The 25,070-nt window shown below is 41.9% G+C and overlaps 2 long non-coding RNA genes across 5 annotated transcripts in view; one reads left to right on the top strand and one right to left on the bottom strand.

Moving 5' to 3' along the window:
- LOC119011692 overlaps positions 1–25,070 on the top strand; it is a 94,680-nt gene that overhangs the window by 54,152 nt on the left and 15,458 nt on the right. For 3 of the 4 annotated variants that reach the window (XR_005072250.1, XR_005072252.1, XR_005072249.1), the window contains exons 5-6: positions 21,397–21,591; positions 22,486–22,607. This is a non-coding gene — a long non-coding RNA (uncharacterized LOC119011692). Of the gene's footprint in view, positions 1–21,396; positions 21,592–22,485; positions 22,608–23,780; positions 24,027–25,070 lie in introns of those variants that run through there. The other variant, XR_005072251.1, reaches the window with a different exon arrangement.
- Positions 11,010–22,528, bottom strand: LOC119011693. Its single transcript, XR_005072253.1, has 4 exons — positions 22,445–22,528; positions 19,181–19,331; positions 18,381–18,442; positions 11,010–11,474 (listed from the first exon to the last, which is right to left on the bottom strand). It is a non-coding gene; the product is annotated as an uncharacterized LOC119011693 (long non-coding RNA).

Raw genomic sequence — 25,070 nt, 5'->3', positions numbered from 1 at the left:
TTCAGCCTCAGGGGAACATGATGTGCCAAACGATGTGGCGAAATCCACCTTTGTCTTTGGTACGCCGAATGTAAAAACTCCCAAAACCTACCCCTACGAACATCATGCAATAATATAACTAATAGACTGCAACACTCTGGCAATGGGCTAATTACGTAGCATCACATTGGCTGACGATCAGTACCTGCCATGTATCTGAGGTGAGCAACAACAAATGTCTCTGTATTTCATGTTTTTTGTCTTGGTGACAGACTACACCTGTCGGATTCTGATGAAATAAATGTTATATCAAATGGGTAAACTGGGTATGTTTCCAGTTTTGCTGGTACAGTGTCGCTTCATCCGGTTTGAATTTGTGTGAACCGACCGAAGCAGCATTGGTCGGATGTCAAGTCACGTAAAGGTAAATAGCAGCATGTGACTAGTTAGCCTGAGCTAGGGGATATTTTGTACTCTTCAGTTTTACAGATAATAATAGATTGTGATGCATCATTAAATGATCTTCTTGTGCTGCAGTAGTCCATGCAATGGAATTTGTGTTTTGCGTTTATTGTCGAGGGAAGGTCTCCCCTTTTGTTGTATGTGGTTTGATGTTATGCTTGCCCACGCTCCTTTTGTAACGCGGCCCTGTAGCTCTGTAGACTCATTGGCAGATGTACGGGTGACGTCTGCTATCACCATAAAATTCTGTCTTTTCAGTGAACATTTTCATCCTGACATGTGGTGGTGCCAGTCATCATTCTTGGTGGCACCGGCCTACGCAACAGGTGTGACATGAGGATAGACCTGCATTCTTGTTTTTGTTTTCACACCCGCTTTTTGCATTTGCAATTGTGCATGCATGTTGTGTTTTGGGACACATTTTGGAAATTTTCTTTGTCACAATTTTGTTACTTTAATGGTATTCGGACAAGAAATGAGATCTAATCTTAATATTTCAAAGATGGAAAAAAAAACTGATCTGATGAGGTGAGAGGTGACACCTTTTTTTCATTAAAGCAGAAAGAGGACTCAATGGGAAATAAATTTGATCTGTCAACATGAATATTTTTGCAGCATGGAGCTAAAACAACCTTGTAACCATGGTTACACACTGATAAAGATGTACAGCACAGAAAAAGTGACAGTAAGCCCAGTCTTTTATTTTGCTGTGGGATGATACATGTTTGCATTTAAAGCTGGTTTAAATAAGTTCTCCTCCAGTACTCTGATGATGACTTTACTCTGACTTGCGTTGTTCAGGTGTCTGAGAAAGCATCAGCTGCCAACTCACCTGAGGCCCATAATTAGCGTCGAGCAGCTGCTAAGCTTTCTGTGCCATAACAAATTCACACTCTGTGGACACAGACTGTCAGCCTTGCAAGATCAGCCACATAAAGCAATAAGGCTGTCTTCTTTCCTTCCCTCTCTCAGTCCATCACACTTTGCCCTGATTTGTGAATGCATGCAAAGAGGCAATGCACCTTCTCCTTTTATGCTTCATGCTAAGTGCCAGCTCTCCTTCCTGGAGCAGGCCAGATATTAAAGTGACTCTCATTCATTTTCATCAGTGCGCCATTGGATGGAAACAGTACTTCATTTTCAACTGCTTGTTGAACCCCTGCAGTAAGCAGGCAGGCGCTTTGCCCGAAAGGCAACCCGGGCCAGTGCAACATCAATGACCGCAGTGGCACCATTAATGAGAGACGCTAGCTGGGTGTGATATGAATCATAGGGAGTTCTCACGCTGCGCACGGCACACTGTGTTTTAATGATTATCAGGAATGGGAGAGGAGGCCTGGACAGATGGTCTCTCTTGAGGCATTCTCTGTTAGGAACAACTGCCACAAGTAAAACAAGTTACCTTAGATGATCTATTCTCTTCTTATCAGCCCCCCAAATCTGTGTCATTATAAAAATGCACAGAATGGCAGATATGGAAGGTAGATTAACGTTCCCCTCGCTGAATTCAGCCTCAGTCGATAACATGCGACATTCCTCTGAAGAATGTGAATCCATTTGGAAAGCAGACAGACTCAGTTAATACATGTTCTGTCCCCATTTTCAGTGAATTATGTCCTGCCTTGTACCGTAGTATTCTTAAAGTAGACACATTATGCTCATTTTCAGGTACATCATTTACGTTTGGGTCACTGGTAGAATAGGTTTACATATTTTAATGCTCAAAAAACACATCAGTTTTCTCATACTGTCCAGTGCTGCAACATTATAAGCCCCCTCCTCTGAAACACTCTGTTTTAGCTCCTGTCTCTTTAAGGCCCCCCTCCTGAATACTGAGATACAGCACATGCCAGAAGCCAACACAGCCAATAACACGAGAGCAGTTGTGCTAAATCAAATATCACGTGCCGAGCTAGCCCGCTAGGCATAAAGTATACAAATGTGTGACACAGTGACAAAGTGTGATGTCACAAAGTCACAGGATTAAAGGGGGGACTACTGAAGAGGCGTTTCATGAGCAGAGTTTTCTGTGGGAGAAAGGAGTAACATACAAAATAACATATACAAACACTGGAGGATAGGTCTCCTTTTGATATATTCACTTAGTACAGTCTTATAATATCCATTTTTTTTGAAAGACACATTCATTGTGTGTTGTTGTGTTTCCGTCCTTTTGCAAATGAGAAGAAGAGAAATGTTACTTGGCTTGTCGCGTTGCAACCGTCCTGGTTGACAGTGCCAATACAAAACAAGTCTGTACAAAACATCCAACACATGGAGAAGAACACCTTTCAAACCACGTTAGTATTCTTCTGCATCAAAATAAGCTGTGTGAGCACATTGATATCATGCCTTGCTAGCTGGTGTGCCTTTTATGTATGTATGTCTGTCTGATTTAAATAGACACCAGGCTTCCCGGCAACCATCCACAGCGAGTGAAGCTCAACAATTCAAACATTACTTTAATTACCTGTTGTCACGGGAGAAGGTGACAAGCATGAAACTATGGATTCAGGTTTTATCTGAGCATCCCGCTTTATCCAGAGTAATGTTTGCCTGCAGTGAGCAAAATGCTATATACACAACGATATTATGCGTGGATATGAATGAATATAAGGCAAAACAAGCACTCACAGAGGGATACACTCACACGCTTGTAGAAGATATTCAGTCACAACATATATCCATGTGTGAATACGCCTGAAACTCACAGCATAATAACTCGCAGTACCACCGTCTTACCTGGGATTTTTGAGAAGGATGTGTAGCCATGGTTGCATTTTTGTGCTTGTGCTGTATAATCATGTGGCAGGTGTTACTGTATGAATCAATGTTCACATAAATAAAGGTGTGGAAGCGCCTTCAAAGCGGAGCAGATAAAGGAACACCAAATGTGTTATGTACTGCCTGCCAGTAAAAAAAAAGAAGAAAAAAAAAGAAAATCCTTCCACGAAACAGGTTCCTGCCTCAGTGCCTTCTCTTCTTCTCCTCCTGCGAAAATGTTTTTCTTTCGAGGGAGTGAAGGTGCATATCTGCTCAGAAAGGGAAACATGTTTGCTACTGTACCAAAACAAACAGGATAAATCTCACCAGCAGAGGCAGTGGTGCAGAGACGAGCCTGACAACAGCCGCGGGGCCCAGCGACTGCTGCACTCTGCCTAATCAAGCAGCCCTTTGAAAGCGTTGTCACTTTATTCCCGGCACAAAAAAAAAAAAAGAGGAGCGAGAGTGAGAGCAGGGTTTCAGGTGGCATCGCTAACAACAGGGAGACGAAAGGAGGGGAAGATTTCTCCCTTTAAGTTTTTTCTTTTGGTTTTGTTTTGAATATCTGCTTTTCAGGTGTAGCAGCAAAGGAAACACAGTGGAGCAGACTGTGTAGGAAGCAGGGGTACAGCTATCTTGCAGAATAATGAACTGGATACAATGCTGTGAGCATTTAAGCCACCACTAAATGATCCCAGAAGGGCACTAGACTAACTTTTTCATCAGTATCTCAAAACAATTGTAGCCGGTCTGGCTGTTAACAGTACCAAAATATAATAAGTTGTTTCATTACTTTGTTATTATCATCTGAAGTATTTGTACCTATAAACTGTACTCAGCTGAAGCACTTAAGTAGATTTATACACCATAGGGACAAACTATTAACATTAAACATCAGCATAGGTGGTTCTCATTTTGAAAAGTATTGCAGGGCCCCAGGGTGCCACTGTTCCATTGGTCGGACCAGCGCACCTGAGATTTAGGGGTTTATTTTTTGGAAATTTCAGATCATCCTAGTTTCTTGTTGCACATGACATAAATGAAGAAAAACACGTATTTCCGCCCTTTTTTTACTGTTACTATCATTTACCTAATGTGTTAACTAAGTAAGCCGAAATGTATTATTGGGTTCATGAAAACGTCAGGCACACCAGTTCAACCAGCATGAAAGATCTGTTTGGAGCCCTGCATTGTATGTCTGTAGATCAGTAGATTCTGGTCTGTAGATTTTTTTTTTCTTTGCTAAATGATGGGCCACTTTGAATGACGCTTCGGTTGGAGCCTCAGCTCCCTTCACTGGTTTAGTGAACAATTGCTGCCGTTGCAATCCCACTTTCAGCTCGCTCACCTTAGCTGACCGCAGGCTGCTGCCAGAAGGAAAATCACGGTCAAACTTCTTATGAAGTGTGATGAAGTGCCGCTCCACGTTGCTTTTCTTCCCGACTGCAACGCTCGTCCCGCAAATCAAGCGCGCACACCTGTCACTTGTGTTTACACTTGCGAAGAAATAGTAAGTCTCCCACTCCTGATGGAAATGGTAGGCCTTCTGTTTTTCGTCGATGGCCCTGCCTCACTTATCTTGTATGTTAGCTTCAGTCACGTTAAAATAAAATCCACATTTGCTTGTTAATTGCATTCACGTTCGGCATTGTGGGGTTGGCGAGCTACTTATTGAGCTACCGGTAGCTCAAATATCGTGCATCCCTAATTTACTGTAAATGTATTGAGTTGTTTATTAATATTGCAGTTTAATTCAGAATAGCTGTTAGCCTCCCTTAGCCAAAACATACTCTGCTGCCCACCAATGGCTAACAGCTAACCAGCTCTTCTCACGATGATTTCAACACAGACTTGTTGTGTACGATGCAACATTATCGGGTAACAAAAAATGCTGCAGTGCCGGTCGATACTACCTCCTCTCAGATTTTAAAACATCATATTTATCTTAGGTCTCGTGCTAAGCAGCCAGCCAGTGATGGTAACTATAGTAACCGCATGAGAGGATGCGCCCCATTGTTGTCTCGGTGCAGTTTGCCATTTGCTAAGTGATAACACATACTCCTTTTCATCCTGGAGGTGTTATTAAGTCTTCATTTAGACTTAGTTGTATAACTGTTTTCTCCTGAATTTGGGCATGTGGGCACTGAATGGCAGGCAATTAACAGTGCCTCTGTCTGTCCTTGATTGGGAGAGAAAAAGATTACACTAAGCAGCTAACGATGGAGCCATCAACCCACTGCACCCTTGTCGGCCAAGCAATTGCTTATAATCATTACCTTTCCGATCAAAGCAGAACTAACATTCCTTTCTCCAAAGTATCCTCTTTCTAAACACGATGAACCTTTGAACTGTACAGCAGAAATATTCATCTCCAACTTAAGAAAATATTCCGCAATTACCTCCTCTCTCAAACGTCGTTTAGATGTTATCGTTGCATTATTAATGGAGGCTGGTTACCAAACTCATCTTCACAGTTGAGCTCAATTCTACAATCCATACTTCAGTTAAAACCGTATCCTGTTTTTTAATAAATGGACCATAATTGATGCAGAAATATTGAACTGTGTTTCTAGGCAGTTATACCTGTAGCTTATGCTGTAATATATATATACCATCATTATTAATATTTTCTACTATTTAGATGTATCAAATCCTTTTGTTAGACCTTCATCTGTGCAAAGCTTTTTTTCCATCAGCGAGGCAGCAAGAGCGGAGTGACCTTCTACTCTTATTCCTTTTATTTTTTCTCCTCCTCTATCCTGTTAAGGGCCTCGTAATTACTGGTCTTAACTGCCACTGCATTTCAATGACCCTCTTTCAAATCAAAATAACTGGAGGTTCAAGGTTAAGAATTTATTATAAATAATTACATTAAAAACCGTTTTCACGAGGAACGTCTCTCTCCATTACGTTAAACAGGAGGGAAATTTGCTGAAACAGCCTTTTAAAGAGGAATTCGGGCAGACTGTTCGCAGACGAACTGGACAATGCCGTGTTTGTTTTAAGTTACAATGGAGCATGTGCTCGTCTGAGGGTGGGTCTCTGAAATGCCCTAGTTTTTCTGTTGAACATAAAATAACAGCCCATAAACAAACCTCGGTCCTTTTCCTTACCGGCTCGTGCCAATGTTTCTGGAAAATATTGAGTGCATTGTGCCTCAAAACACATGTTCCTTCATTTCAAAAGCAATCATCTCAAACATTTTTTTCGAATCAAGATGTCATTCCCCTCTCTATAATGTTAGCAACCCAAGTCTTGCATCAGAACATAAACCATCAACTCCATGAAATGCTATAAACAAAACAAAAAGAGAGAACGAACGCAGCACGGCATCTTTTCAAAGAGAATAACACTGCTGACAGGAAACACAAGGCTGATCTACTCCACGCTGTAGTCATAGATTAAGATTCACTTGTTATGGATCATCATGCTATTTTTATAATCGGTTTTCTATCACTTAATTTTTCTATCACTTTCTTAATTCAGACAATACGATTTCAATGCAGAATGTATTGGATTCTTGATTAAGTGGTTTGCACCTCTGACACGGCTCCATACGTTTTCCGCTTCCCCTTTCTCAATGCGTCCTTGTGCTAAATGCAAAAGAAAATGACTTTAAATGGCTATTAGCGGTCATCAGCAATCAGCGAGTGAGTAATCCAAAGGAAACACTTCTGTTAGAATAACAGGGACTTTGAGAGAGAAAAGTCTGACATGTGTAGATGAGTTCACCAAAGCTCGAGGACTTAATGGAGGCCACGTTTATAGGTCCCAGCCTCTCCGGTCTCTGTGGTATCAGCGTCTTCATCAGCACAGGCAGGCTTGAAGGGGAGACCAGTGAACCTTGTCTGCCTCCTCCACCCTGAAATCCTTCAATCTCAGCGAGCTTTCTGAGGCAAATGAAACAATGTTCAAATTTAGCCCTCTCCTCCCCTCCAGCAAGAGAAAGTTCTTGTTTCTCATCAGTGTAAAAAAATGTAGAGCAACAAACTCGCCGTGAAAAAAAAAAAAAAAAAAGGGAAAATAAGGTTCGTGTGAGGAGATGAAAGAAAAACTTTGGAACATCTGGCAAGCAGACGCTGGCAGGTTAAGGTAAACAGAGTGTCCTTTTATGGTAGTACTCCTACCCTCCGCAGAATCAGAGGTATGATGTGGAACACCTTCAAAGGAGCGAGGGGCCAGCACATCTTGTTTCAATTTATCCTCTCACTGGCAGACATGCTCTTTGGCCATTATGCACTCCCACAAAGAGGATACTTGGCTCGCACAATCACGCATCGATACCGAGCTGTGTTCGGGTACGGCGTGCATTCTCAGACACAAAAGCTTTTGTTTGAGTTTGCGTTTCATACTGTGCGGCGCAGACTTGTGCCCGCGCACACTCAAACATTCAGATATTCACAAAACTCACATGTTGTCTAGTGTGACCTTCTGTGGAAAAACCAGGGCGGGAGCAGATTAATTAGTTCACGGCCAGCCCTGAAAACTAGCCTCATGCCAGACCTGCATGTCAGCCTGTACAACATCTGGCAGCGGGCATCTGGTGCCATACATCAAACTAGCTCCTCCGCGTTCCACGCCCCGCACACCGAATGTTGGCCCCGATCAAACTAACTTCTAAAACTAACATTTGCTTTACGGGGGGGGTAAAAGGGGGCTCACAAGGTCCTGAGGGCTGAAGAGGTTCTTGTACCTGTTTTCCAAAAGGTCACTGCCAGACCAAGAAAAGGCAACTTCTGTTTTTTGGGTTTCAGGGGAAGATTAGAGATGGAAGGAAAAGAGTGCGTAGGAATGCTTGTTCATCCATTTTATTTTCGTGTGTGTGTGTGTGTGTGTGTGTGTGTGTGTGTGTGTGTAACCAATCCCACCTCCTGGCCCTCGTACCCCCAGCTGCTCTGTCGTGCATCCCCCCCCCCCCACCTCGCCAAAGCCTTTGATGTGACGAGCTGAAGTGTCACGAACCCACGAGCGCTCCAACCGCTTAGGAAGCTCTAATGAACAGGATAAAAACACAACCCCTAAATCAATGAGCAGGCAGCAGCAACCCTGTAGCTGTCACACTGATATCAGAGCGGGTTCTGCCCGCCACGCTGAAGCTGCGGGAGGAAAAACAGGCTTCCCCTGTGATAATAGGTAGCAGGCTTTAGGCTGTTAAACTGGGTCACTTAGTGGTGCATGTATCTGTGGAACTCTCTAAATGTCTTTCCTCCTCTCCTCTTACATCCCTTCTCTTTTTTTTTCCTACCTCCCTGTCTTTTTCTCACTCCTCACCCCTCCAACAGAGCTCTGACGCCCCCGAGTACCACCACTCCAGCACCGCCACCCGGTCCTGATAACAGTAACTACATTCCTCTCAAGTATTACCGCCGACGGTCATACAGCACATCGTTGGACTGCCATGTTTTCATGGCCATAAAAACAGCACGGCCTCTTTTGAATATCCGTGCGCTTGCGTGAGGTATTTTATTATCGCGTTTCGTTGAGTTCCGGCTCTCTCGTTCCGTAATGAGAGAAAGAGATTGTTACCTCCGCCGCCTCTCCCTGTGTGCGCGGTGCCATACTCAGTGGCTGAGCATAATTGAATGATTTTGTGAGGGATCAATGAGATTAGGGATTGTGTTTATTCCTCTGTCGCTCTGGATTAGCAGTCCTTTTATATCTGCCTTGAGGAATAGCACATACAGTACACTCTCTTAACACAAACACACACGCATACACACCAACCTCTCACACACACCGTGGCGGATACAGATAAATGCGCTGACAGGCTAGCGAGATGGTAAGAATGTAATGGAGAGGTGTTGAAGCTGTAAATGTGCTTAACGAACACACAGGTGTTTCTGAATTACAGTAAATTATGAGTCATCGTCATGTTGATGTACAAAAAAAAACCCAAAACAAACACCAGTATTTTTCCTTTGTGCGGGCTATGTTATCATGCTCGTCTGCACGGGTGTTAGCCCTGCGAAACAGCTTCACAGGAGACTGCTGGGGGGGATTTTTTTCTCATGGACCATATTCCAAAAGTGGGGGGTTTGACTCAGACGCTTGTAATGTAGGGAAAAGCCCGCAGGCCCGCCTATCTGCTGTTCTATGGGTAAAAGGAGAGTTTGCTATTATTAACCTCGCTATGAATCCCGTCCTTCTACCTATCTACCAGTAATCCTAATAATCCATGCTTGCACTCCCATCCCTTCCATAATAAGTGCCAGATGCTGATGGTACGGATAAACAGCAAACCTGTGTTTTTATCCAAGAAAAATAAAGCAGAGAGGCCCGCTGGAATCCACACGCTGTGATGAAAGAATGTGAAAACAGTGGTGCACATAAGCAGAGAAAATCTCTCATCAAGGCAAGAGCCTCGCGCTACACCACTCATCCCGGCAGATCTGTGTCTTAAGCGGCACACAGACATGCAGAATTTGTGGATTCCACCGATTTATCTCGCACTTCAGTAAAATTATATTTACAAGTGGTCTTGTTGTACGAGTCATGTCTACCTCTGCGCCCAGGGTGGAAATAACACAGAATGACACCGCCTTAATCTGAATGAATTAGCAGTCTATTTATGATACAGAATTCTACTAAAATAAAGAATTTTGAGAGGAGTTTGTTAATTCATGCAAAAATGTGTTGTCTTTTTAACACGGGCATGGCTTGCCAATTAACGGAGAATTTTGAAGTCTGTCTTTCTCTTGACTTCTGTGATTTCATCAGCATATTTGGCACACTTCAGTCATTAGAAAAAATCTCTTGATTCGACGCCTCAGGGTGTGTGTGCAGGTCACAGGGAACATCTTCCATTGCACCAAATAGCATAACAGCACCTCCTGTCAGTGTTGGGCAGCATTACTTTTCAGAGTTAATTGTGAGATGGTAAGATTACGCCTGCTGAAAAAGTTACTTGTTTTGTTATGATGTTAGCTGATGACAAAAACCCATTTGCGATTCCTTACATATGTTGCTGCTGTTGTCCAGAGGATACACAACTTCCTTTCAGTGTGCCAACTCTGCTAACAACATTCAGCAACCTGTATCCTGTAACACTGCAGGCAATCAATAATAGGAATGACATCCCCAGCACAGCTCCTGATCAATCTTTTATGTTTGATTACAAAACATAAAATTGAGTGGGCACAGGGCAGATGGCCTGACAAGTTCATATAATATCTAATTATTATTATGTTTTTATTCAAAAGCAGTGAACAACAGCCAATTTTATTTGAAGTGCATGAAAGAAAACAGAAGCCGAGGATAGCTGACAAAGATAAACAAGAAGATGCTGGCTCATATAGCCTACAGTTGGGAATGGGTATTGTTAATAATTTATGAAATCTGTTGTAATGAAAGATGACATTACACATACATGAAGTGAGCACCGTCCCTGAGTGCAGCCTTTTGTTTTTCCTGCATGCCTCGAGACAGCCAATCACGAGCACTTTTAGATCTCGGCACGACAAGCGGGCTGCATGCATATTGGCTCACTGATGCCGATTAACTTCTTAGGTGCTGAAATTTGATATCGAATGACAGGACATCCTTCGATACTCGATAGTATGGAGGCAATTTGATCGGTGCCCTACCTACATCAGGTTTAGACATGCAATCAATGAGCCAGTTAGCGAGGTCAGCGCTTACAAAATATAGATGTCCACGACGTAACGGCTGTGTCCTGCCCTCTCTGCTCACACAGCATAAAAGATCCCTACGTACAGATCCTCAGATGGCTTCGATGCTGTCTGTCAGGAAGCAGCGGAGACAAAGAAACCATGCAACTGCAATGGATTTGATTTAATTAGATTTTTCATTGTGGCAAGAAACAAATACTTCATTGTCAAGGGCACGGGCAAACAAAATTATTGTTTAGTTTCGAGGTTACCTTGAGGGGGTTTTGTGTGTGACATTTACAAACAAGTCGCACGGAAACATGTCGGGTTTGGCGTAATAACATTAACTTGTGAAGACAATGTTTTTCTTATTCATAATTTAGACAAAGAAACGTCGTAAACATAGATAAAGTATTCATAAAACATAAAAAAGCAAAGAAGAGGCAAAAAGACGCAGACAAATACATACAGTCATGTACGGAGGATCTTTGACACTTTGAGGGAATTGCTCGTGGGCTGCAGTATATAATTAAGCCCTATACATCTGAAAGATGTAAAAAAAAAAAAATAAAAAAAAAAGAAAGAAAGAGGGAAGCAGCGGAGCATTGTTCAGGCTGATCTCCTTGGGTCTTCTCCGGCTGCACAGATTGCTTGCGGCACTCCCTGGAGGCAGGACAGCGGTGCCGGACGGCCAAAGGAGAAGAGATCATAAGCAGATGGTTAAATCAAAGGGATTTATCTGTTCATATAACCCACCCAGAGTCGGTGAATCATCACCATTTTCATGCAATTCCAGCTCCCAATAGGTGATTAGGAGATGCAGTTCTTGAAGAAAACGCAAGTAATTCTTTCACTTTTGATTGCGGCAACAGCGACGGGGAGCAGGGAACAATGGGCACTTTTGTAAGAGGCCTACAAACCAGGTGACGCTTATACTAGTCACCAGGCTAATTAAAAGTAGTTCTCTGAACCTGCGGTAGTGTGCATCTCAATAGAGGTTTCTGAATTGTTTCCTTTGTCACCTCTGACAGTGATTCATTTTCATTGGTAGGGTGAGTCTGCCTGACCCAGTTGTAGGAATGCTTTGTTTCGCTTTTCCTTTCAGCAGGAGAATATGTTGCCCTCAACTAATGCTCCCATACAATGTCTGGCCTTGAAGGCTTTTTACACGGTCCTTGCTCGGGCATTATAAACACTGTATTGTTATCTGTGAGACATACCAGCGCTAAGTTGCAGCAGTTTTTTTTTTCTTATCCTTTTATGAATTCAAGGTTCAACTGTGCTTAAGTGGAAAAGTGAATGTTTTTGAGCTGTAGAAAAATACAGCACAGTATGGACTGACTAGCATGTAAATATACCAATACAATATATTCCATTAGAAATACCAATGTATCTCGGGGGGGGGGGGGGCTGAGCTGAGTTTGATGGTGATGAAGAAGGCAGCAATGATCGCTGTGACAGCACTGATGTTGATGAAGATTAAATGGTGCCACCATACCAACAGTCCTGACTCGACGATAGAGCTGCTATGATAAATCGATTACTTGTCAGCTATTCAGAGAATCACCAACAATTTGGATATTCGATGAATTGATTTTAGCACATTTATAAGGAGACTGATTCCAGGTGACATTTCTAGTTTTACATTTTATAGACCAAACAGCTAATCTATTTAATCGGGGAAAGACATTGACAGATAAATATGGCCGTTTCATTTGCCACAAAAACGCCTGTAGATGGCCTGACTTCCTGCAAAAAAAAAAAAAAAAAAAAAAAAAAAAAGCTGGTTAAGGACGCCTGTGAAATGGCTGGAGATTGTCAGACTTCCTGTGAAAAACACCCAGTTTTGGTCGCCAATAACATCGCTGTAGATGACCTGCCTTCCTGTGAAAAACTCCAAGTTTGTCGCTGCAAAAAAAAAAAAAACCTGGAATTGGTCTCGCTTCCCGTGAACCATAGCTGATTTTGGCTGCCAGTGACACGGCTGGACATGCCTTTCTGTAAAACAACACAAGGCTTTGGTCCTCACAGATAACACCTGGAGATGGCCAGAAAAGTGTCCACAGACTCACACAGCAGTCACCCTTTTGGCAGCCCTGTACTTTGCAATAACGCCACCTTCTGCTCCACCTCCTAAAGTGAAAGTCAGCTAATATGCGTATGAAATTATTGTGATATGTCGTGTTTGATACAATTGTCAACCTCGGACGTATCTGTAGTTTGCAGAAATGTTAACTGCCGATGTAATATCCTGGTGCCTGGGCTGATACTTGACATTGCAGTAGCAACTGCATCCACCTCCAAGCCCATCAGCACCCCTCTGTTTTGGGCAAGGAAAATTAGAGAGCCACTGCCAAGGTGGAATCGACCACAGTAATGTTTTTCCCCTGTGGAGAGTGAAGCCAGGGCAGGTGACACATCCACCCCCATCATACACAGCACCGCACTCCATCACCTCTTGTCAGCCTGAACTGTGGACTCCTTATTCCATCCAATCTAGCGCTCCTTTACCTTATCTCCACAACCAATCAGTTTGCCCCTGATCCTATCCCCTCAACCAATTTAAATTCTGGAGTCTCACTTTAACCAGACAGAGTCCTCTGCCCTTTTCATCATCCCCACCGGTCAAATTAATAGCCACTACCATTTACATGTAACATCAGAGGGATCGGCAAGGCAGGAGCGACAAAGACGTGCCTCCCACTGCTTTGCTTTGATACCCTTATGCAAACTAGCTAGTCTGCTTGACTTCGTGTCAGCTTCAGTGTCAAAAATTGCATGTGTAAAAATGTATTTTTCCTCCGTAGACAAAGCTCCGCGTTTTGTTCATTAAAACTTCACAACCCTCTTTCACACATGCAGGCGGTTTCACAAAGCCTGGTGCTGCTCACTTGCTGGAAAAATAAATTAGAATTGATAAGCAGCTCTTTGAAAATTATAAAAAGCTAACATTTGTTTTATTCTCTTGCTGTGATTATATGCCTGCCGTGTGCACAATTTGATCTGTGTTAAACTCTGAGTCAAAAGTCTTTTGTTTTGTTTTTCCCACGACGGAAAGCAATGAGGTGTTGTTAAGGCATTTCTGATTAAACTGTGACTAAACATGACCAAACACTTCCTTTTGTTGAGAGGATGACGGCAGGGATGACTTGCTCACATGGCATAGCAAAAGCCAACACTTGCTCCTTATGTCTCACCCTCCCATTCATGTGGAATAATGGGGGCCCCCAGCAGGCAGATACGTGTAATTGCATGAGTCAGGCTCTTCTGAAACAGCCTCTTTTTTGTCTGTCTTTGTCAGCCTGCTCGTCAGACCGCTGAGTACAGGACAGGGCTGTCTGCCAGCTTCAACTCTAAAGTCCTGACTTTTTTTTTTTTTCCCCTATCCCGTGAATGTGTGTGTGTGTGTGTGTGTGTGTGTGTGTGTGTGTCTCTCTCTCTCTCTCTCTCTCTCTCTCTCTCTCTCTCTCTCTCTCTCTCTCTCTCTCTCTCTCTGAGTAATTATGTGTGTATGCGCTCATTTCATGCCCATTTCTATTTTATTGATTTCTTTGTCTCATTATTTGTCTATTTATCTTCAGTCCATTACACCATTATTGCCACAATTGCCCTTTGGAATAAATCAAGCAGAAGGCTGTTCAGCAGGCAGCCCACATACTGTACAATGAGGAATATCTCCAATACTTATTGACTACATTTTCTGATGGCTTAATAACACAATGGAGATAATTGTTATCGGTAATTGACCAAATAAATACAACTCAGTAGGTACAGATAGCTTCACAGAGACTGGAGGTGAGGTAAGATTATTTCTGCGAGCAGCGGTTTGTGTGTGACTTTCAATGGGGAAACAAATGAGCTCATTTGTACTTGAAAGCCTGTTTTCCAATATTACAAATTACTGGAGTAAAAATAGCACTTATTCATGCGTTTATCCCTCACGGAGATGCAATGTACGTTCAGAAACCTTTCCCTAAGCATCGCACAAGTGGATGAGATGCGCTACCCCATACTGTTTTTCCATTTCAGATTACTTTGCATTTAATTTTAATTTAACATGCAATCAGACACCATATAGTGGAAACAATTAGTATGAATGTCATTAGCCACTCGCACGCTCGTAATCTGAGATTTTTGCATTGCAAATCACATCACGCACCATTACACACATATGTTTGCTGTTTGCTAAACATCTTCACAGCATATTTGTCAGTGTGTCAGAGCACAAGTTTTTACATCTAAGTGACAATTTGAATACTGATCGATGTCCGCCGCAGGCAAAAAATGTTTTTACATTTTTCTGAAGTGTTGTTTTTTGTTTTTTTTTGTTTGTTTTTTTTTGGACCAAGTGAATTAAACAAGTATCCTGCACATGTGCCTCGGGGGCTCCATATTTCCATACCGATCCAACACTCAACAAAGTGGGATCAATGGTCAACATTAATCTCTTTTCAAAATGGCTTGTAGTCAGTAAATCATGTTGTATAATTATTTGTCTCTACTGCCGACAGGTTGCAAAACATATTTATGGAGACAGCGGTAACATTCTGGTAAGTTAGGGAAAAAGATGGCCATGTGCAGCCATTGACTCCTAAAACAGCACCAACGCCAAACACTTCCTCCTGTTCTCACCTCCCTCACCCCCCTGACTAATACACCACATGCCACCATCACACTATAACGCTCAACCAGTCATCCCTTACAGTGAGCACAGGTCTGACAGAAAATGACGGTCCCTCAGCTGAAATAAAAAAAAAAAAAACACATTTCTCTGTTGTCGCTTATAAATAATTAACATGACAGCATTTCCCCACATTTTTTTTTTTTTCTTGTTTCTCTCCTTTTTTTTGTGGGGGACATAATTAAAATCTCAGGAGCCCCCTGACTGTGCTGGGGATTTATCTCCCATGGCACGTCTCCATCTGCAGCCTGGATCATCAGCCATCCCTCTCTGCATTAGCCCCCAGCTGTGCAACTGTCTGCCCAGCCCAGGCCTAGCACGCCGTATGGGGGGGGACACTTGGTAAGGAAGTGGGAGAAAAGAGCGAGAGAGAGAGAGAGAGAGAGAGAGAGAGAGAGAGGAGAAGAGGGGAAGGGAGGGTGGTAGGTTGAATATCAGCAATAAATCTTAATATTTCACATCAATTTTATTTTGCAGAGCTGATTTGAGCCTCATTTTCGCTCAAATGGCCTTCTCCAGTGAGATCTGATTGATACTAATAGCTTCCACAGCGGTTACATTCAGGGAGGGTCGGAGTCTTTTTTATTGGCGTAGACAGTTGTAAGTGCAGCACCAAGTAAGATTGTAAATTTGGCTCTCTTTCACATAATGTGACTCTTGAGGGCGGTTAGACTGATAGCTTGTGAAACACTACCGTCATCCATCCACACTCGCCCCGTGGATGTTCAATACTAATGAGATGAGTCAATTCTTAAATCTCATAAACAGACACAAAGTTTATGTCAATTTTGTGAGGTTGGCAAAACCTCGTTTTTTGATACTTTGTATTTGACGGAAATGACTTTAATGTTTTCAGATGCATGAAAAAGTTGTCATTTTTTTCAGTCTGCTGGAGGTTTAATGGCACAGTAATGTTAGACAATAACAGATGGCTGAGTGTAGGTGTGGGCTATATATACCTGGCCTCATCAATCTGCATACCAATTTTCGACTTAACACTTTGAAATTGCGTGCAGTGTGCTGGATACGCCAAAGAATTAATATGCTTGCAAGTGATTTCCCAGTCCTTGCCATTAACATCTGTGGAGAGCAGATCCATAGTCAGGTGAAGGGCTTTCTGTTGTCCCTTAAACAATAGAAAATATATTTGGGATGAACAGAAAGCTTTCTCGGGCCAAAAGGGTCTTTTGTACACGGTGTTTCCCACGGTGTTTTGTGAACGTTTTTTGTGTTTTGGGACAATTTCTATTCATCTCAAGATGGGGAGAAAAAAAGGTTAGTCTGGAACCTTTGTTGTCATAGTCATAGTCATAATTGTGTCGTTATGTTATTAAAAGTAAACATGTAACTTCTTGCAATTTGGTTAAGTTTAAGGAACATAAATATTTGCTAAGGTTTAGGAAGAGATAAGGTGTGCATGATGCAAATGTAATATAAATGTTGGTTTTCTTCTGGGCTTCCCAACTGCCACCATTGTTTCTCGCTCTGTAGACTAAGTCATCAACATTTTTTATGTGTGTTATTGGAATGCATCTCCTTCACACTGAACTTGGAGGACTGTCGTATTCGCTGCTTGTAAAATTGGATTGCACTTAATAGCTGTATTATTTGTAAGTTATTGAAGCAGCTATGGATGTCTAAGTCTGGACTAAGTGCAAGGGATGTTAATAATAAATTATTAATCTATTAAACGGCGTTGAGAATTTAACTGATTTAAATATGTATTGATAAACAATCATAGTCACAACTACATCAAATGTAGGCCAGATTTTGTTGAGCCAGTTGTCATTATCTTGTGTTATTAAGTTTATCACTCAAGCAACATGTTTACTTTATCTGTTCCTCTAATTCTTAAAGTGGCCCTCTCTGATTTAACATCAAAACAATTTTCTACTGGTGAAAACGTACAACATATTTCATATGTTATTAATGATTATCGATAATCAATTGTTAAAGACTAGCGATTCAAGAAATGACAACAAATGGGCATCATGTGTGATCTGCAACCAAACAACTCTCCTCAAATGAGCAGTGCACTATGAAAGCAGTCAGTCACAGGGGCCCATGGGTTCATAACTCACCCGGTCTTTGGATTGGAAACCGTCCCACCTACGAAATGGCCAAGTATTTGGCCACCTCATATTCCAGGCGATTTAACGGCGCCTGAGCTCCAGCACGCAAGATATGGTTGATCCAATTTAGGCCATGCTCAATCAACCTAATTCTACAGGGGACACAGAGGCTGGGTACTGCAGTGTGTGCAAGAAGGGATTGCTCAACAAAGCAGCTTTTAAAGGTCATGTTTTTGCTGCCTCCGTGCCCACCAGATCCTTATAGAGGGCACCCTTTTGCGAAGCAGTGTATGTAAATTCATCACAAACCTCCAACTCAACAGTGATTTATGCTGTGAACCTGGGGGACCTTGCTTTTGACTCAGAACGGGAGTGTAAAATGCATCGTGGCGTCTCTGAGGTCCTGTTTTGTTCTGTGCTCAAAGAAGTTCAAATTACACTGACATCACAACTCACCTGACCTGCAAACCCTCGTTTCACTGCTCACTTGTTTTTCCTACGGTTTGCAAACCCACAGTAATAATTTGCTAACACTGTAAATTGTTGTAAATGTATGCGCACGTCAACATGTTTTTTTCTGTTCCTTTTCGGTTTCCCCATCTTTCTCACAGGGAGCACGGTGTCATGCTTTTGCGTCTGCCATACAAGGAGACAATTATGCTATCAGCATGGGATCGCCGCTTGACATCACATGTCCCGATGATATAATGAAATAAAAGAGGTTTCACACACATTCCCCCACTGTGTCCTTGACGTGCGGAAATGTCTACTTTGCAATTTCTGTAATTTGGATGAGAGGTATATTTTCAAACATACCATGGTGTTGAATGTTCTCTGTGGGGGATCGGCAGTCCCGTCTTCCATTTCAACGGGTGTCTCTGTGAGGAGAAGGAGAGAATCTTCCGATGGGGTATTACACATCTTGAAAGTCGCCTTTGGGTCTTTCCTGAATACCAGTGAATGCTCCATTAGGACTGGTGATCCCACAGAATAAGGATAATTACTGTTTAACTCAGAGTTTTGGTCAAAATTCCTACTTTTGGATCCAGAATGCAGACGAAGATGGGAAAACGGGCGAAGAGATCGAATGTGGACATCGAAATCTTTCCACATGCTGGCCATTTTAAACATTCATCACTGTTTAGAAGCCCACCTTACCTATCAGTGTATGTGCACACACATGTCAGCTTTCTGTTCTACCTCCAGATATGTGGTTTGGATAATCTGTTAGTTTTAGACATGTTACCAACAATTAACAGCAGTTTTCTTGGCTGATTCCAATATTTTTGCGAGTCTGACTTATCGATTCCAATTTCTTTTCCTTCAAAGAACTATAATTAATTACACATTTTTACAACCTTTTTTGCTGGAACATTTAATTGCAAGTTCTTTATAAAACATTGACTATTAAATAACCAATAAAAACCATACGCCGTAAGCTGTTTTAATAATCTTTCAGTCAAATGTGGAAGTGAATCTTGGCTCTTTCTTGTAACATTTACACACTGTAACCTAGTATGTCCGGGAAATAAAAATGGAGGGAGTCTGCCTGTGATGCGCTGCAAATTACACGTGAGCAGAATAAACAACTCGCTGATCTGGTTCAGACGACTTACTTTCCCAAAAGAAAACAGGTGCAGCAGCTCACAACACATCCTGTCATCAACTCGTGTTAACGTCCACGTCTCTGCTCCACTCCGTGTCTGTGTGGACGCCTCTATGGTAGAGAAAATGACGCCAAAGTCCAGCAAAGTCTCTCAAACGGACCTGTGAATGAAACAAGCGCACATATTTTTGGGTAATACTGCTTTTTTTCTGCTCAGACTGGTCTGTTTTGCTGAAAACCGGCTGAAAATCAATCTGTGTGATCTCTAGTGTGTTCACACATTCTTTTGACTTTGTCACACCAATTGCTTTGGTGAGTAAAACGATAATGAAAATGATGGAAATGATGGTCAAAGGACAAATGGTGATAAACCGGGATTCTTCTTCAGCAGCTACCTGCAGCTTCTGTCAGCAGGGAACACCTTTTTTTGGCTCAGTGTTCCACATGACCGTACAAGTAATTGACTTACATGTTTAATAAAAATCAGTTTAATCTGGAGCTTAATGGATTGGTTGGGATCTGCAGAAAGCTAATTTGCAGCAGTTCTGATAATTGATTAACTGTTTAAGGAATTTATCTAGCAAAAACTGCCTATCGCTGTGTGCTTCCAGCCTGACCAATGTGAGGATTTGCTGCTCATCTCTGCGGTATATACTTGGAAACTGAATAGCCTAGAGAAAGCAAGCAGTTTGGAGGCCTGACCTTGGGGTACAACAAGCAGTGAATAAAACAATTAATTGAAAAAAAATAATGAATAGAATTATTAGTTTAAGCCCAAGTTTATTTACAGGCGCAGCCTTGTATCTTTTCAGGGATATCTTCTATTTTATAAATTGGAACACGATGTTTGGGTGAGAGCAAATCTTAGTGATACAACATGGAGGAAAGGTCGACGTGGAAACTCTGATCGTCAGCGATGAGGGGAATTTTAACAGCCGTTGGAAGCCATCATGTCTAACATGCAAACTTTTACAGCAGTCAGGAATGCTTGTTGTAAATGCTCAACACGCTGCAATAAAATGTGCCAAGCAGCGCTTGATGCTGGGGTTTAAAACAGGCTTGTTATAATGAGATCTCCCACCAACAAACAGATGTGGCGAACCAGCATTCTGTGAAGTTAACATCTGTGGATAATTGGATGGTGTAGCTATTGTGGAAAACACGTTGTGGGCCCCTGTTTCTCAGTGAGAAGTCATTATCAGTGTTTATGTTAATAGCTTTGCCTTACCAAGGTTGCATGTGTTCTTGGACTGAAGGGAGTTTTGGCTGGCTGCTTGCGCTTTCCACTTCTTGGTCATGGCAGCATTGCTACTCAGAATTTCAAGTCTTGAATATCTGCACAATCTGTTGTGAATTTCTAAACTTAGTACTGCCGTCTACAGAGACCAAGATTCCCCTCACTTGTTGATTTGGCACTTGCGACCTGTCGGTTATCTTCACATTAGTCTTGCCAGTCGCCTGCCAGTGTAAAAGAAACTCATTTTCAGATCTTACAGACCTGTGCCAACAATGTGCTCTTAGGAAACAAAAATAACATTTTGGTGCACGTGTTTGTGCCTTAACGTGCAAGTCGTGTTTCAGAAAAATCTTAGTCTAACACAATAATAAGAATTTCTTGAAATGTTTGGATGTGAAGGTTTCTTCTGCTACGTTAAACATGGATGGTTCGGTCGGATGTGGTGTCCATTTCGTGCTGGACACCCACAGATGCCCGGCTTCTATTTAGTATTCTCTGACAACTGTTGAATAATTTGAAACCTACTCTGAATGAAGATGGTCTCTTTGTGTCGGTGTGTGTGCGTCCCTGTCCGGGGCTGTGCTCGATTGCAATTTGATCACATTTGATATTCACACTCGGTCTCAAGGCAAATTCAATACATCATTTATACATTTCAGAAAATGAGCATATCCAAGGACAAGACATTGGACGGTTAATGCATCATGATGTGAAATTGAAAATGTTTGTGTTTACTGAGCTCTGAAAGAAGGTTATTTAACGTCTCAAGCAATGAAAGCGATTTTGAAGTGAGGAAGGATGCGATAGGCTGCTGTTTGTTCGTAGTGTCCTTCTCTACACAGACAGCTCGCTTCTCCAGTCAGTCGGCTCCTTATAAATAAATTGCAAGTACGAGGCATGCCGACAGGTTTGGCCGGTTCATTTACTACTTGACTAAAATGTTCAAGATGTGATCGACTGTAAGTGATTTGAACTTGGTATGTTGACAGGTGCCTGATATGCCTCCAGCATCCCAGCAACCCAGCGACCGCGAGCACCCCTTGGGAGCTTCATGCATTATGCTTCTAGCATTTACAGAGAAAGAGATATTAAAAAACATCCAGTCGGCAGCAGCTCTGCTTTGTTGTGGAGAAGAGAAGTCAGAGGAGAGCAGGAGAGAGAGACGTTCAAGCTAAATACAGGCCGTGAGTAAATAGCAGACAGCGGCTTCATACCAGAGTGATGTTCAGAGGAACTTTGTAGAACATAAACCGAGAACAGGCAATGACCAGATTGTTATCTTGCTACATACTCACAAAACCATTGAAGCCTTTGTGCCATTTCTTTCAGACAGCCTGATGTTGTGTGCACGATTTCTTACGAGGAAAGGGAAATGCTGTAGCTTTAGCAATCAAAGGTGCGATGCATAATAATTTGTTGTCTTGAAATCATCCTCCAAAAAAAGAGGGGCAGCATCTCACCATAGTTACTGATAACTGCTGCTAACTGTGTTCTTTTCAAACATCCATGGCTGCAGGTACTGTTAGCTCGTTAGCTCAGTTAGCCGTACAGCTAGCCGGACTAACTGGAGAATGTTGGTGTTCACACCACAAGCAGAGGAGTTTCAGACCATTGGGAGAAAAAGGTTGTCAGGCCTGGGGCTAGCTTGTTAGCATGCTAACTTAAGTTGATACTCTATGTCTTCAAATCAAAACATCGATGTTGGCAAAACTTGTTTCTTCTGTTGATATCTTTAGTTAATTTATGAATGTTTTGAATTAAAAATATATATATTGCCCATTTAACCTAATGTTTCTCATATGGTTTGCCAATTTAAGATAGGATATTTCTGAATATCAATGTACAACAACCTGTACCCCTGTGTATCTGTCCAACCTCATGTTTGCGGCTGTTGATGTGGTCATTTTCCTGTCACTATTCTACAATACAGAATTCTGAATGTAGCTTACTGGCTAATATTCTCATTCTTTATCCTGCCGCTGAAGCTCATATTTCTCCAAACAGATAAAACATTTATCAATGGCCACAACATCTTACCTTGTGAGGCAGAGAAATGACATGATCATCTCATCTCGCAGATCCGTACTACATGGCTTCAAGCTATGTGCTTGTAGCTGAACCACAGTGGTTTGGATCAATCAGCGTCCTATGAGGAACTACTGGCAGCTGTTTGAAAAGAACAGTGGCGGCTCCTAAAGAGGTAAGTGAGGATGATGCTATAGCTTCAGTTATAGCAAAACTGAAGAGGATTTTTTTTTTTCATTGAAAGAAGAGCAAAGAATGGCACTGAAGGCTTTTCTCGATGGAAAAGATGTTTTTGCTCCTCTCTTGTCTCTGGCTTCAGCAAAGAGTTTGATTTATCAATGTGCTCCACCGGTTGAGCTCTCCTGCTACATCACATGGTTCGTTTAGCTGATCGGCTGAAGTTAGCACATGATACAGGGTGATCAATGAAGCATCTTTTGAAGGTGCCTGCTGTTTTCTAAACAGTGTCTTGGGGCGACTTCCCAGGTAGTTCTCCGTAACAAACCATCCGGCTTATCAGGTTACACAACACCACACCTGCTGTCCAAACCGGAGGTGTATGAGATGATTCAGCAACGTTGACCAGGGCTGTGTCTATTCAGCGTCGCTTGACGAAGTATATCTTTCCATGGATAATGTGCACCGTCATGCAAATGGCATAATTTAAACATGAATCATGGGTCCAAAACCTTGCCAATGACTTTGAATCACTCACATGGTCTGCACAGCTCTCAATCTCAAGCCAGCAGAGAACATTTGGATGATTTTGCAGCACCTTGGAAAATCAATGCCTGGAAAGATCTGACTGTTTTGTTCACATATTTCAATTTGTGCTACCCGCTAAAGCAGCTGGCCAGTCAAATAGGATTGAGAACAAGAGTTCTCGACCTTTAAAAGAGGAGCTTCATCACAGCCAGTATACATGAGTGTGTACAATACTCTCGGCTCTAGCTGTATGATTGATTTAATGTGGTGTAATGTTAAAAGAGGCAAGCCTTTAAACACGACCAGGAGCACACTTGGAAATATATGGTGGCAATTCATAGGTTTTGGAGAAAATAGTACAAAGGCTATGTGAAGAAATAACCCTGAAACACAGCTAGCATGTTTTCAAAGGAAATGACTCAAAGGTAATTCAGCTGCACATCAGTGTCACAAGTGACAAAACATGAGAAAGATCTATGGAAGACATCGTGCTCGTGTCGCTATTCATTAGTATGCAGCACATCACGACATGCTCATGTTCAGGGGGATAAGAATGTGGGTTTTTTTTTTTTTTTTTCATTCAGGTTACAGCTTCAACACTTTTTACCTGATTGACATCCCTTTTTTATAATTTTTTTTTCAGTATACGTGATATTGAGTTGCCCCGGCAGGTTCAAGCACACGCTGCAAGATAACAAATTGATCATGAATAAACAAGGTCACTCCTAATCAAACAGTCCGATGCTTAAGTCCGAATGTATTAGCGGGATCAGACGTGCTCAGAAAGAAAGGAGTCAGCAGGCAGAGGAATAAATACCAGAGAGGCAGCAGGCCAGGAGGTCAAAGTTTAAAGGTGGAGAAAGACCAGATATGCTGGATTGCAATTCAATAAATTCCTCTCTGTTTACTCAAATAAGTCCTTCTGTCAAGTTCCTTAAGCACACATACTTATCTCTACCTGTTTAGGTAGATATTCATAGATTTATTTATAGAGAGAGCAGTAATGTTCCATCTAAGAGCCTGTAAAAACCTTACAGTCTGCATTGCAATTGATGTTAAGACACACCACTGTGTTTTATTAAAGTTTGGAATGAATTAAGTTTGCACCTGCAGTGACATCCGCGAAGCTCTTCCTATTTTCTAAACAGGCGAATTGTTTATCCATCTCAATATGACAGATATTGATTGAAGTAGCTGAAGAAGTGTTTTGTACAGGCGACGGAGTGCCATGGCATGTAATTATCTCCCACTGTCTTCTGCTGATAAGGAAAAAAAAAAAAACTGCCGTGCCTAAAAAATGTTAATCCGGGTATTAGACAAGTGGGAAGATGCATGTCTCAGTGCAGGCTGGGAATTAGTTTTCAAACACTTTCATTAGAGCCCTGTGATTGAAATAACTTCTTTGGCTGAGAAAGTTTTGCAAGGCTTTTCTCTTTGCTTTAATAACAAATGACCAGGCAGTGTTTGTACTGTAACTGCTCGCTGGCTGTAAATTGTTCTGACTGCGAATGGAGAGTGTGTCTTTCTTTCTTTTCTTTTTTTTTTTTATATAGACAGGCTGCGCTTGGTAATTGCTAACTTTGGGATATCTGAGAAAATGCGCCGTTATCTGTGAAAGCTTTTAAACCATTGTGTAAAGGCAGAATTAAACGGTCAAATGGAACTGAAAGCACTAATCCACAGATTGTAATTTTTCAAAATAAAGCCATTATATCGCTTTTGTGCTGCATTATCACTGCCCATCGCTTTTCAGTAATTTTGAAGAATCTGAATGAGCCAGCACAGAGTGCTTCTCCTATCAAAGAAATAAAACACTGACTAACCTAAAGTAAGCGCTCACCATGCAGGAACTTAATCCTGTTCATCATTGGGAAGAATTCTGTTATGTCCCCCTAAAGTCATATAAAGAACATTATTATATGACCACTGTAGA

Source organism: Acanthopagrus latus, chromosome 21, assembly GCF_904848185.1.
Source record: "Acanthopagrus latus isolate v.2019 chromosome 21, fAcaLat1.1, whole genome shotgun sequence".
Lineage (NCBI taxonomy): Eukaryota > Metazoa > Chordata > Actinopteri > Spariformes > Sparidae > Acanthopagrus > Acanthopagrus latus.
The sequence above is the reverse complement of the archived record's forward strand: the minus strand, read 5'-3'. Positions and strand labels throughout refer to the sequence as shown.